Source organism: Nerophis lumbriciformis, linkage group LG17, assembly GCF_033978685.3.
Source record: "Nerophis lumbriciformis linkage group LG17, RoL_Nlum_v2.1, whole genome shotgun sequence".
Taxonomy (NCBI): Eukaryota; Metazoa; Chordata; class Actinopteri; order Syngnathiformes; family Syngnathidae; genus Nerophis; species Nerophis lumbriciformis.
Genome location: NC_084564.2, coordinates 27,824,957 through 27,840,686, shown reverse-complemented (window position 1 = coordinate 27,840,686; position 15,730 = coordinate 27,824,957). Strand labels below are relative to the sequence as shown.

The following is a 15,730-nucleotide window of genomic DNA, read 5'->3' as shown; positions in this document are numbered from 1 at the left end:
ATCAGAAGGCATAAGAAAAGTATCTACATTTGATTGTTTACATTTGATTATTAACAATCCGGGGAGGGTGTTAGTTTAGGGTTGAAGTTGCCTGGAGGTGTACTTTTATTGCGGTTTTGAAGGAGGATAGAGATGCCCTTTCTTTTATACCTGTTGGGAGTGCATTCCACATTGATGTGGCATAGAAAGAGAATGAGTTAAGACCTTTGTTAGATCTGAATCTGGGAAAATGACCCCTGTGGAGCCCATCAACATCCAGGGCCGGGAGGTGGCAGTAGTGGGGGAGTGCAAGTACCTAGGAGTCCACTTGAACAGCAGACTGGACTGGAAGGACAACAGCAAAACTGTACACAAGAAAAGCATGAGCAGACTCTTTTTTCTGAGGAAGCTTAGGTCCTTTAATGTGTGCAGAAAGCTGTTGGAGATCTTTTTTTCAGTCTGTTGTGGCCAGTGCCCTGTACTTTGCAGTTGTTTGTTGGGGGAGCAGCACCGGCAAAAAGGACTTAAACCGGATTGACAAACTGATCCGGAAAGCCGGCCTAACTATTGACACGCAGTTGAAGGCGTTTGTGTCAGTGAGGGACAGGAGGACACTGGACAAACTGCTCGCCATCATGGACAATCCTGCCCACCCACTCCACCAGACAATTGAGGGACAGCGGAGCTCATACTCTAACAGGCTCCTCCAGCCTCATTCCCACAGTGTTTGATTCAAGAACTCCTTCATTCCGCAATCCATCCCGCTGTATAATCACTCGCCATACAGCAATACATGATATATGTCTATTACCTGACCGCTTCTATGTTAGATACCTCTCTTTGCTTATAATGTATATTTTTTGCTGGATCTACTTTTTATTTTATGCTGCCCTTTTTTTTTTTTGCTGCAGCTGTTACACATACTGTAATATTGTACATGGTAATTGGGATTTGTTATATAGTGTATATATTATATAATATAATATAATATAGAATATCAGTATATATTATATACTGTATATATAATATGTAAATATCACATATGCTTTATTATATATTGCTACTATGGTACATTTTAGTCTACTTTATACCTTTTGTTTTTGCCCTCTTTGTGTGCACGATCCTTTCCATCCTTATCCTTTCCATCCTCTGTAACTGAGCGACTGTGTGGAACAATTTCCCTTAAAGTTTGTCTAAGTCCAAGGATGTAGTTATGTGTCAAAACTTGGACTATGGGTTGTTTGTTTTCCCGAGATGCAAGTAAAGTTGGAGCGGGCGAGGCGTGAAGGTAAGGACATCTTTTATTTTAACACTAACTACAAATTACAAACAAAAGGGTCCAAACAAAAGCCGCGCAAAGGCGGAGAACAAACTTGACTAATGAAACCAAAACTAGCACTTGGGCAAAAAACTATGAACAATAAACAAAAACTTACTTGGAACGCAGGGAACTATGGCATTGATTTCAAAAGTAGCATGGAGGTACAGAAGTAGCATGGCATGAAGTGAGCAGAGGTAGTATGGATAGATAATGTCACCAGGACAATCAACAGAAACAGACAGGCTTAAATAGCAGTGACATGATTAGTGACAGGTGCGCGAGTGCAAGGCCTGAGACAGGTGCGTGACATGAGGACAGGTGAAAACTAATTGGTTGCTATGGTGACAAAACAAACAAGAGTGCACAAAGAGTCCAAAAACCAAGCCTGAACATAACCAAAACAAAACATGATCACACAGACATGACATTATGTAATAATATTAGTGCTGTCCACTGATTGATCTTTTAAATAGCACTTTTGAGTATTGATTAATTGTAATTAATCACAGCAAATGAATTGCCTTCATAATTTAGATTAACCTTATAGAAAACCAATATTTTGAGACAAATGCAATTTTATGGTCAGATGCCATACAGGAACAATTATTAAATGTTTTTTTTTAATGTAAGTCATTAATTTGCTCAATACTTGGTAACAGTTTTATCTAAATTAACGAGTCTCCTCACTAATCTCTGCACTGACTTGATCATTGACTGTATGACAAAACCCTTTATGAAACCATGCACGCTACAGGAGCTTGGCGGTTCACATACATAGCGTGATTAATCTTCATAGTTGATTAATGCAATCATTTTATTGTGATTAACGCGTAAAGTTTGGCAGTCCCAATTCCATGTACAGGGAAACCTGCATTTATGAATCCCCCATTGCTAGGGATGTATACCGGGTACCGGTATTTTTTTAGGACCGGTTCCTAATTGGCTTGGTCTTTCAGGACCGTGAAGATTCTGGACTAATGGTACTGCTATCAGTATTTTTTTTATCCATCTGGCCGTCGTGATTATGACACGCTGTGAAATTCGGATCAGCTGGCGCTGCATACATATAACAAATCCACTGTGAATAATTACAAATAAGAAGCAACACCACAAAAAGGTTTGTAACACACACTCACAGTCACACACTCTAATAAGAGTTAAACAGTTTCAAGTGAACACCACTAAACTTGCTACCGCGCTTCATCATCCTTCCTCAAAGCAATCCAGTAATCCACAGGCCAATATTAATCCACACAAATAAATAAGAGAATTATTTAAGTAATATGATAATCCATTAAGTTGATTTGAAGCAAGATAGCATCCGCTGACAGGTCTCTAGTTGATAATTGTTGGCAATTCGATCCCTCAGGCGGTACTGCATCAATAAGCGACATCAGTGTGTAAAGGATATCCCCACATGGGCTCAGGAACACTTAAAAAAAACACTGTCAGTAACTACCGTTGGTCGCTACATCTGTAAGTGCAAGTTAAAACTCTACTATGCAAAGCGAAAGCCATTTATCAACAACACCCAGAAACACTGCCGGCTTCGCTGGGCCCGAGCTCATCTAAGATGGACTGATGCAAAGTGGAAAAGTGTTCTGTGGTCTGACGAGTGCACATTTCAAATTGTTTTTGGAAACTGTGGATGTCGTGTCCTTCGAAATAAAGAGGAAAATAACCATACGGACTGTTATAGGTGCAAAGTTCAAAAGTCAGCATCTGTGATGGTATGGGGGTGTATTAGTGCCCAAGTCATGGGTAACTTACACATATGTGAAGGCATCATTAATGCTGAAAAGTACATACAGGTTTTGGAGCAACATACAGTATGTTGCCACCCAAGCAACGTTATCATGGACGCCCCTGCTTATTTCAGCAAGACAATGCCAAGCCACCTGTTACAACAGTGTGGCTTCATAGTAAAAGAGTGCGGGTACTAGACTGGCCTGCCTGTAGTCCAGACCTGTCTCCCATTGAAAATGTGTGGTGCAATATGAAGCCTAAAATACCACAACGGAGACCCCCGGACTGTTGAACAAATTAATCTGTACATCAAGCAAGAATGGGAAAGAATCCCACCTGAAAAGCTTCATAAATGTGTCTCCTCAGTTCCCAAACATTTTCTGAGTGTTGTTCAAAGGAAAGGCCATGTAACACAGTGGTAAAAATGCCCCTGTGCCAACTTTTTTGCAATGTGTTGCTGCCATTAAATTCTAAGTTAATGATTATTTGCAAAAAAAAAATTAAGTTTCTCAGTTCGAACATTACATATCTTGTCTTTGCAGTCTATTCAAAGTTATGCTAGCTAAATAGGAGTCCAAAGAAAGCAATGGGCAAGTTCAGGAAGTATCCACAACATGTCGACACTGTCACCCCGACCCCTTCCGCTGCATGTAAAGATGATTAATCGACAAGGTAAAGTGGATGTATTTGTTTTATTCCTAAGACAGTGGTTCTTAACCTTGTTGGAGGTACCGAACCCCACCAGTTTCATATGGGCATTCACCGAACCCTTATTTAATGAAAAATAAAAAATAAAATTTTTTTTCAAATTCAAGAAAAAGTTATATGTTTTTTTACTGGTGCACAAAATGAACTGTGCATGAACATCACTTTGTTCAAAGAACAAAACCAACACAGTGCATGAACTCACAACAAATTACACACCTGACACACATTACCATGAATGGATTAACGTGGAACCCAACTTAAAAAAGTTGAAAAACCTATTGGGGTGTTACCATTTAGTGGTCAATTGTACGAAATATGTACTGTACTGTGTAAAGTGTACTGTTTCATATAATGTATTCTCTTCCTTTGCAATCTGCTAGTAAAAGTTTCAATCGATCAATCAAACAACCTGCAAATTAGATGGAAAATTAGAGGGAACATTGTTTGGGGGTATCCATAATACGCCGATAGGGAGAAGTTTTTATTTACACGATAAGTCGGATGTGTCTTTACCTCCGTGGCGGAGGCTCCGCCGAACCCCTGAGGCCGACTCACCGAACCCCTAGGGTTCGATCGAACCCAGATTAAGAACCACTGTCCTAAGCCTTGTAATTTTCAAGTCAATACCTTTTGTGATTTCAAACTGTGAGTGCACCACAAGGCTAGTGACAGTGTGTGTACGTGTCGGCAGGGCGGCCGCAAATGGGGACAGTTCATGTTGTTGTTTTGACGTTTTTATTAAATAGAAAGTTCATCCGTCAGCCCCTTGTTATGTTTATTTGATATACAGTACTGTAAAGAGTGTTTAAACCTTTAACTAAAATATGGCCTTTTGTCAAGGCTGAAACCAATTATTCAAGTTTACATTGTTTCTCATTGAGAAAATGGCTTTAATATACAAACTTTTCTATGTACAAACCCAGTTCAAGAAGGAACTATTGAGGTTACACTGTATCTTGTAATGATATAGTGTGAATGAGGTGATTATGCATTGCATGTATTAGTTAACTGTGAATCAAGTAATTATGTATAAAGCATTGTGTAAATAAGTTTAAGGCAGGACGCCATTTGTTTTTGGGACACATTTCCTGATTAATTTTTTGTTATTTTCTTTGAAATAACCTTAATGGAGATTATTTTTGATTCTGTTGTCGCGTTTGAAATACAATAAATGTCATTGAAAGTGTACATTTATTTCTATTACTGTACTGTAAACCGAAATGTAATTAGTCGACAATGAAATCTATTTTCAAAAGATGCTTTGTCCCACAGAGAAGAAGTGCTTATTAAAAGCAACTTGACAACATTGCCACTGCATATTTAATCATCTAACTGGTCACAGTGCAGAGGACATCCAATATCCACTTGAGAATTGGCTGTGCAAAATGCAACTTCAGAGTTTGCTGTCGACTTTTGCTGATGTTTGTTTTACTTTGTCCCTTACTCAGCAGCCTTCCTCTTTATTTAGCACCTCCCACATTTGTCATTCTGTCACAGCATATACATTGAGCATCAGCCGTCAAAAGAAGCTCAACGCCAAGACAATTTTCCATGCTGGAATAAGGAGTGTGAATGTCATGGCATTGCATGTTAATGGCACTCTTATAGGGAAAACTCGACTTGATAGACTCAGTCACTGGGCTGAGTACCATTGTTATCTCGCGCTGCCTTAATCCTCTTAAGCATGGAATTCACCAGAGCTGCACAGGTTGTTACCGAAATCTTCTTCCACTCACCCAAGATGATGTCAGCTGGTGGATGTTAAACCCTTTAAACTGCCCCGTTACCCAAAGGGAGGGTAACTTGTGTTACCAGCTATTTCGCCAATAGTGGCTGCTCTTTGACTTAATTTCAGTGGATATCAAATCAATACGACTAAAAAAGCTGCACACTGACATTAAATTATATCCAAGTTGAATGCCCATAGTACCACTGTATAGTACTGTACATAAAAAGTAGCTATTTTATCTCAGACAACACGACTATGGACAGTAGTTGATGAAAATACAGCAGTACCTCAACTTACGAGCTTCTGTGACGGAGCTCTTAACTCAAAACACTTGTGTCTCAAGTCAACGTCACCAATTTAAATTAATTAAACTTAATTTAATTACCGTATTTTTCTGACTTTAAGGCGCACTTACAATCCTTTAATTTGCTCAAAACTCCTCTAATGTACGGAATAATTTTGGTTGTGCTGACCGACCTCGAAGCTATTTTATTTGGTACATGGTGAAATGATAAGTGTGACCAGTAGATGGCAGTCACACATAAGAGATATGTGTTGACTGCAATGTGATGGCAGTCACAAAATATATCAAAATGTTTTAGTACGACTTTGGTAAACTATGAAGCTGCACCGCTTGATGGATTGTACTGTGATTCTACATAGAAGTATTATTATGGTGTGTGTATAAGGTAAGACATTATCTAGCGTTTTGTTTAGCAATAATATGCAAAAGCAACTTTTCTTACCTTCTAGTTCCTGCTGATCTGTATTTGGGATCTGCATAAGTCCTAAAAAAAACTGCATTCGTCCGCCTTTGTAGTCGATAAACTTCTTCTTTTTCTCTATCTCTCTATCCTCCGCTGTTACCATTTCTAATATAAAGTAGTGTAAAGTTCTACCATGAAAGCGCTAAAACAGACCGGTGTAGTGAGTTTACATTATTCACCCAAGGAACTTCAGTTATTAGAGAGTTCCGGTTGGAAGGTTTTTCACGGGACACATTTCCAGCGGATGAGGAAATGTTGCTCCGTTATTGATTGAAGTAAAGTCTGAATGTCATTAAAACAGTTAGCTCCATCTTTTGACACTTCTTCCACACCCGTCCTTGCACGCTACACCGCTACAACAAAGATGACGGGGAGAAGACGCTACCGAAAGTGAGCCACATAAATAAGACCGCCCACAAAACGGCGCATCCTGAAGCGACTGTCAGAAAGCGGCTTGGAGATTATCTGTAAAACATAATCTATGCAACATTTTGACCAAAGAACCACCATTACATGTTATGTAGACCACAAGGGCCAATGCGCCCTATAATCCAGTACGCCTTATATATGAAAAAAGCTTGAAAATAGACCATTCATCGGCAGTGCGCCTTATAATCCAGTGCGCCCTATGGTACAGAAAATACTGTAATATGAATTGCGATTCGATATTCTTGTGCACCACTACTGTCTCCGATATTGGGGATGTGTTCTCCCGGTTCTTACATCTATGCTCCCATGCGCCCAAGACCCAACCTCCGGGCTGATGATTTTAGGTTGTCCTGAAGAATTGGAGGTAATCCTCCTTTTTCATTGTCCTATTTACTCTCTGTAAAGCACCAGTTTCATTGGCAGCAAAACAGGCCCAGAGCATAACACTACCACCACCATGCTTGACGGTAGCTATGGTGTTCCTGGGATTAAAAGCCTCACCTTTTTCTCCAAACATATTGCTGGGTATTGTGGCCAAAAAGCTCAATTTTTGTTTAATCTGACCATAGAACTTTCCTCCAGAAGGTCTTATCTTTGTCCATGTGATGTCAGATGCGCAGTTGGATGTTCCAACAGAATTAAGGTTTTAGAATGGCCTTCCCAAAGTCCTGACTTAAACATGTGAACAATGCTGAAGAAACAAGTCCATATCAGAAAACCAATAAATTTAGCTGAACTGCACCAATTTTGTCAAGAGGAGTGGTCAAACATTCAAGCACAAGCTTGCCAGAAGCTTGTGGATGGCTACCAAAAGCACCTTATTGCAGTGAAATTTGCCAAGGGACATGTAACCAAATATTAACATTGCTGTATGTATACTTTTGACCCAGCAGATTTGCTCACATTTTCAGTAGATCCATAATAAATTCATAAAAGAACCAAACTTCATGAATGTTTTTTGTGACCAACAAGTATGTGCTCCAATCACTCTATCACAAAAAAATAAGAGTTGTAGAAATTATCAAGACAGCCATGACATTATGTTCTTTACAAGTGTATGTCAACTTTTGCCCACGACTGTATATTCGGTGAATTTTGATAATATTGTTACCATTGGCAAAAAATTGCAATGACATTGTACGACAAGCATGAAAACGATCAAAAGATGAGCGAGCATTACGATCAAAAAGTGTACAGTAAATCGAGACAGGCAGTTGAACAAAAAAAACAATATAACCACTAAAAAACAACCTCTATGGAGAGGTAATGACGAGACACTTATGTTGAAAGCTGGAACGCAGGCAGAAAATAGATGAAGGGATAGGACTAAGAAGGTAGCAGCACCCTCAAGGGCACTTTGTTTCTACTTAAATGATTTGTGGTCTTGTTTTTTAAATGTCATCAGGTGAAGCTCTTTCGCTACAAAGACTGTAAATGGGAAGTTAGAGCCTGGAGGCGTCGGAGGGAATCAAATCCAGAATGGATGAACGTTAAATATGCTGCTCAGTGGCTCTCTTAGCAAACAAAATATGGCCAGTTTCGCCGATATGGTATGAATTAAATGATTAAACCGCAGGTGGTGACTTGGTTGCTGTCACACCGACACGTGTTTAATTATGTTTGTGTAGTTAAAAAGAACACTCCCTCCGAGCTGCGAGGCACATTTTGAAACATAAACAACTCAGGAGTGCCACAATGCGAAAAGACGGTTTTTCGAAAGTATTTTGGACCATCTGTGAAGAGAGATGCTTACCCCTTGAGCTTTTTGTTTTTTCCCTGCAAACTCGCATTATTACGGGAATTTAGTTTGCGGTAGCTGTAAAAGCGGCGGTAAAGATTTGTGGCCATGATGTTCCAGTCGATGATTATTGTACTAGTCGCAAGAAATATTAATATTACTGTAAATCTAACAAAAGAGATGAGAAGAAGATTAAAAATTATCTACTTACCTCTTCATTGAGGCTTTTTTTTTTTTTTTACATGGATTTCATTATTTCTTCTTTCCTACATAATAACGTTAATAAATTATAGCCTTGATGTTAGATATGAGAACGTTGCCCTGACTAGGCCCCACTGTGTGTCAGTAGCAACACCATCATCCCGCAGCACTTGGTGAGCAAACTGGCCCCCCTTGGATTCAGTACCCCACTATGCAACTGGCTGCTTGACTTTCTCACAGACAGACCCCAATCTGTGAGAGTGGGCAACAACACCTCCAGTGCCATCTCCCTGAGAACTGGCTCCCCCCAGGGCTGCGTCCTGAGTCCGCTGCTGTTCACGTTGATGACTCATGACTGCTGCGCCAGGTCCACTACTAACCACATTGTGAAGTATGCGGACGACACGACAGTAGTGGGCCTCATCTGTGACAACAATGACATGGACTACAGGGAAGAGGTGAAACATCTGGTTGACTGGTGCAGAACCAACAACCTGGTCCTGAATGTCAACAAGACCAAGGAGATCATCGTTGACTTCGGGAAGCACCAGTCCAGCCACGCTCCACTCTACATCAACGGCACAGCGGTGGAGATAGTAAGCAGCACCAAGTTCCTGGGGTTGCAGATAACTGACAGTATAACCTGGTCCCTACACACCGGAGCTCTTGTAAAAAGAGCTCAGCAGCGTATGCACTTTTTGTGTCGGATGAAAAGAGCTAAGCTCCCTTGCCCCATTCTCACCACATTCTACAGAGGCACTATAGAGAGCCTGCTGACCAACTGCATCTCTGTCTGGACTGGAGCCTGCAATGCCTCAGACTGGAAGTCTCTCCAAAGAGTGGTGAGGACGGCGGAAAAGATCATCAGGACTCCTCTTCCTCCTATCCAGGAGATCGCAGAAAGCCGCTGCCTGACCAGGGCTCAGAAAATCTGCAAAGACTCCTCCCACCCCCACCAAGGACTGTTTTCACTGCTGGACTCTAGAAAGAGGTTCCGCAGCCTCCGAAGCAGAATTTCCAGGTTCTGTAACAGCTTCTTCCCTCAGACCGTAAGACTCTTGAACGCATCATAATTAAATTATCCCCTCAACTCCCCCCAAAATGGATTAACTCGCTGGAATAAAAAAGACAATATAACATACATCCATAAACGTGGGCGCATATCTGTACAGTAACCTATTTATTTATTTATGTATGCACCTTATTGCTTTTTTATCCTGCACTACCATGAGCTTATGTAACAAAATTGTGTTCTTATCTGTGCTGTAAAGTTCAAATTTGAATGACAATAAAAAGGAAGTCTAATTCTAAGTCTAGCTGTAATGCTAATTAGTGGAGTTTGCCCACTATCGTGCACGTTATCCACTTTGTTTACACAAAAACTGCAACTCCAACGTAATAGATGCCAATTATAACATACTACAATCTAACATTAGAGGCATAGCTATGTGAGCTACAGGGCTAACATTATAGTCATAGAAATCATGCTCGGTTAACCTACTCGCTGAAGAAAACCATTTAATTGTTTTTCTTGCTGGCTCCGAACAAAGGCGGACCCATATTCCCCTTCCTCTACTATCCCTCCTGCTAGGCTTGTTGTCATGTCTTAACTTTCTAAGACCCTGTCTACATTAAGCCGCATAACTCATCAAACAAATAATTAGCCCCGTTTTGGCAACACTAAATCATCATTAAAGGCTGCCCTCCTTGGATATTTTTTTTTTACACGGGTAAGTGCGCCGTCTAGTTCTTGAATCTCCGGCTCTTGGACTCATTGATCGTTTACAAACTGAGTTTGGAGAGGAAGTGACGCCGGAAAGACCGTGCCCCACACAGGAAGTGACGTCGGAAAGAACGCACCACAGCCGGCTTCATAATAAAGTGGTTTCGTAACTCGGAGCTAACCAATGGACATATGGAGGCGAGTCATCCAGACATGCCCGTGTTTCTCCTTCCACTTGTGGAAATCACACATGAATACCTTAAGAGAAAGCGATTGCAGCTATTTGGGATACAACACTTCTCAGACGGCAAGAGAACTTTGCAATGTCGAGGTCAGCTGTGATTCTACTTACCGAAAAACTTCATCCATTTGTCGAAGGAAAGTCAACAAGAATGCAGGCTCCCGTGGATGTGATAAAAAAGGTAGCGTGTGCTTTGTATTACCTGGCCGTCGGAATGGACAATGAAGGTGAAGGCAAACAAGAGAGGAGTGTCCTGACCAGATATCTAGATCCACTCTGCCACTCCCCCCAGTTGTCACCAACCTGGGAGTGAAAATGGACCCCCACCTGAACTTTGAAGCCCACATCAACCATCTGTGCAAAACCTCTTTCTTTCACCTCCGCAACATCTCAAGACTCCGCCCCTCACTCGCCCCAGCCGACACTGAAAGACTCGTCAACGCCTTCATCTCCTCCAGGCTTGATTACTGCAACGCACTTCTCGTCAGGGTCCCCAAAAAGAGCATCAAAAAGCTCCAGTATATCCAAAACAGCGCAGCGAGGATCCTGATGAGAGTGCGCAAGCGTGAGCATATCACACCTATCCTCAAATCACTCCACTGGCTCCCTATTGCATCCCGGACCGAATTCAAGATTAAAACGCCCCCTTTTACCTCAAGGACCTAGTTTCCCCTCAACCTCCTACCCGCAACCTCCGCTCCTCAAACACCAACCTCCTCAAACCCATCAGGACAAACCTACAAACAATGGGCCGCCGGGCTTTCTGCTCAACCGCACCCGAACTCTGGAACGCTCCCGACCATCTTGGAGCACCACAGTCGGTCGACCGTTTTAAGAAGGTACTAAAAACCCACCTTTTTAGCACAGCTTTTATCTAATTTCTCTGCCTTCTTGTTTTTAAATGCACTGCTTGCCTATCTGTTGTATCCAGTGCTTTCATGATTTGATTTTATCTATGTTTTATCTAGTGTTTTTATTTGTATTTTAATTTTCTATTATATATTTTAACTTTCTATTTTTATTTTTTACCTTTATTTTTATTTATTTGTTTTTTATATATATACTGTATATACTTTGTAGCACTTTGAGATTTGAACAAATATAAAGTGCGTTACAAATGTAATTCATTATTATCATTATTATTATTAGATCCATAGATTGATTGATGTAAAATGTTGTTTATCACATTGTTTACTTTCACATGTCCAATAAAGATTTGATTAATGTATGATGGCTCAGGTGTGATTCACTACAATAGGGCCCCACAGCACACTGGATTCCAGTTAATTGAAATACCACAACACTGGATATTGTTCAGATAAGTTACATTTACGAACTTGCACACAAAGCAACACTGGAGGTGACTATGACGTTGCCCATTTTCCGCGCATCTGTACAAGGTTGCGTTGCGCCGGAGGACAGGGGTGGGGTGTCTTAAACAATCATCTTGTGTGTGTGGACAAGGATAATGTTAGGTGGGATCTACCCTGGATAACATTATGTGGCTTAGTGTAGAAGGGGTCTAAGAGCCTCTCTTTTGCGCTGTCCTCAAAAATCTAAAACATGGAATTGGCAACCTGACTCTTAACTCAATTGTTCAGATCTTCACAGATTCGGGGGGAACCTGCCTGTCCTGATGCAACATTTGCTGCTGGATACATGGGAGACTCTTGGGAGAAGTGGCGAGTCCTGTGCCTGGCAGTTCTTCTGCTGAGGACATTGAAGATAGCTATCTACTTGGAACTGTAATAACAGGTCATCTGCTGATTGGATTCAGCATTGCTCTGGTCTTATCTACAAATTCAGAAGACGATGGCAGCCGTTCAAGGAGCCCAAGGGCTGCCTGTCGCGATCTCGAAATTGAATCACAAATTGGATAATATCTTGAAGAAGCTCTCCGCTCTGCAAGGCGAAATTATGATCAATTTGAGGGCCAGAATGTACAATTACAGTCATCAAACCACTGCAATGAGCTTGCTTGCCCTAACCAAAAACAATCCTTATCTACTTTCATACAAGTTGACTCCCTCTGCAACTGCCTTGGCAAGATTACAGACAATACATTCACCCATTGACTTTGTGTGCCGTGACATGTGTTCATATGTGTTCGAACTGAGCCCCCACCCCAAATTATGGATTTTCCTCAAGTTTGATCATAAACTCTCAATAAACAGTACATTTTGCACATTGGGGGCCCTTGCCCCTACTTAGCACGGCTTGGTAGCTACCGGAGCTGTCAGTGTTGCATTGGGAGAACGAACCGCAGTGAGCTGCAAACCCCGCAGTTCTCTCGTAGCTGACAGCCAGGAGATGGAGACGCGCCGGCGAAGACGGAAGCCAGCCAGAAAGACTTTGCCTCACCGTCAGGACGCGTCGTTCCCCCAAACTCCTCCTCCGGACAGCAGGACGCCACAAGCAGCCGAGTATTCCTCGCCGCCGAAGTTTGGTAATCCAATCCACCACTTAGCCAAACATTTCACTGCATGGGCGGTCGAGCGAATGCATTCCACTTCCGATGACGTCACTGAACCGGCGCGCGGCGATGACATCACTACGCCAGCATTATCAGAATATTTTTTTTAACATTAGGTCTAGTCAACCCCAGTCACCTTCTGATTTTCGGACTCCGCCCCTAAGGACTCTAGCCCCGCCCATGACACAGACTTTTTCCTCCTATCCTCCCACACAATCTCAGGTGGGGGGGGGGGGGGGGGGGGGGGACTTTCTGGACAATTTAAAGGGGAGGATTCTACCCCCCTCCTGACCTCCCTCCACCCAGCCCTAAAGACTGTTCCAGACCACAAGGAGCGCGTCTGGTATCCGCTTTTTGAGGGGGGGGCTGGTGCCGGGAGCTGTGCTAGTGGGGTGTCTCAGCTGCACCCAGCCAGGCAGCAACCTCCGGCCCGTCCACCACCACCAGTCCATCGGCATGCCAAGCCGCGATCCCCAGCTAGGCCACCTCTGCCAAGCTCATGGCTAACCTCAGCCCGGGTGGGCCTGCAATTGCCACCATCATCTCCGGTGGGCCTGCAGACGTCACCATCATCTCCGGTGGGCCTGCAGACACCATCCTCCCCAGCATCAGAACCTACTGTTCCAAGATCAGTTCCTGTTCCTCGGCTGGCACCAGTTCCTGTTCCTGCTCCTCGGCTGGCACCAGTTCCAGTTCCTGCTCCTCGGCGGGCACCAGTTCCTGTTTCTGCTCCTCGGCGGGCACCAGTTCCTGTTTCTGCTCCTCGGCGGGCACCAGTTCCTGCTCCTCGGCGGGCACCGGTTCCTGTTCCTGCACCTCGGCGGGCACCAGTTCCTGTTCCTGCACCTCAGCGGGCACCAGTTCCTATTCCTGCACCTCAGCTGGTACCAGTTCCTGTTCCTGCACCTCGGCTGGCACCTGTCGCCGCAGCTCCAGGGCAAGCACCTGTCGCCGCAGTTCCAAGGCAAGTTCCTGTTCCTGTTCCTGTTCCTGTACCTGCGCCGAGGCGAACTCCAGTTCCGGTTCCAGTTCCTGTACCTGCACGGAGGCGAACTCCAGTTCCGGTTTCGTCCGGAGCCGTCAGTGTTGCACTGAGAGAACGAACCGCAGTGAGCTGCAAACCCCGCCGTGACAGAATGAAGCCACCATTCAGTTCTCTCGTAGCTGACAGCCAGGAGATGGAGACGCGCTGGCAAAGACGGAAGCCAGCCAGAAAAGCTTCGCTGCAAACCCCGCCGTGACATTCAGAGGGAGATTGCACCAAACCTTTACTACAACCTTTCACACTGAAGAAAATGAACGTAAAATGTTGACTATTTATCCATTTTAATGGCGTAACCCCCGCTTAACTAAAACATATGGCTCTCTACTTTGTGTTTTAAACTAATAGAAGGACAACGAGTGGACCGTGAGGATATATTAGACGGACTAAAGGTTTTGGGGAAGATAAATAAATGTCTTCTGGGCAAGTTGATTGAAAGTACGTTTAAAAAAAAAAATAAGTTCAAGACATCACTTTGAAGCATGTTCCTAGACATGAAGAAATACAGTATGTTCCAACTTGACCACCTATTAAAGATAATTTGACAGCTACTACCTTTGCTAAGCATGTATCCAAGCAACAGACGAGCAAAAAAATGTGTATTCACATATGCCAGAGTTTATATTTGAAGGTATTCCTAATGAGTCAAAACGGTGGCAAGATATTTTGGGTTGTTTGTCTCTTGTTTATGCTTTAATGAGCGTGTTGCCTTGTAGTGCATGCATACATTAATATTTTAATTCATTCATAAACTATGGGTGATTTTTATTCCTTTCGTCACAATGAAAACAAATGTATTTTTCAAAAACCAGGCTAAAACTGCTGTTTTGAATGAGGTTTTATGCTGATTTGATCCTCAGCTGCAGACACATGAAATATGTACATTGATATTTTGCCACGGAATCAATGTAGTATGGAAAAGGGAAGCAAGGCAGTATGGATTTTAATGTTGTTTTGACACAGCCATCAATCCACATTGGTATATATGAGAATGAGGACAAAACTATTTAAAAATACCCTCACCCTAATAGATTCTGACAGACGTCATCAAAATTGGCCCTAGTGTGTGAATGTGAGTGTGAATGCTGTCTGTCTATCTGTGTTTGCCATGCGATGAGGTAGCGACTTGTCCAGGGTGTACCCCGCCTTCCGCCCGATTGTAGCTGAGATAGGCTCCAGCGGCCCCCACGACCCCGAAGGGAATAAACGATAGAAAATGAATGGATGGATAGATGTCATCACATTTATAAATATGAACACTAAGGGCATTTTGTTAGTGTAATTATTTATTTTCAAACCATTTTGGATGTTTTGAATTTATGTAGTTGACATTTAATAGAGGATATTTAATTTTCAAACATTTTAGAATATTCTTTGTGTTCTCTAACTCAGCCTAAAATGGCAACCATCGGAAACTGACACATTTCTTCCTTACGACCAAAAACGTTGAAGCATTCAAAATCATTTGAAAATGCTATTTTTGATCGTAGTCATTGAACAAACTAATTAAAGTTAAAGTAAAGTTAAAGTACCAATGATTGTCACACACACACTAGGTGTGGCGAAATTATTCTCTGCATTTGACCCATCACCCTTGATCATCCACTGGGAGGTGAGGGGAACTTTTGTCTTC

The 15,730-nt window shown here is 42.5% G+C and overlaps 1 protein-coding gene across 3 annotated transcripts in view; it reads right to left on the bottom strand.

Annotated features, from left to right (window-relative positions):
- The window catches only part of grik4 (glutamate receptor, ionotropic, kainate 4), a 1,016,493-nt gene that overhangs the window by 772,208 nt on the left and 228,555 nt on the right, over positions 1–15,730 (bottom strand). The gene's annotated exons all lie outside the window — the stretch shown is intronic.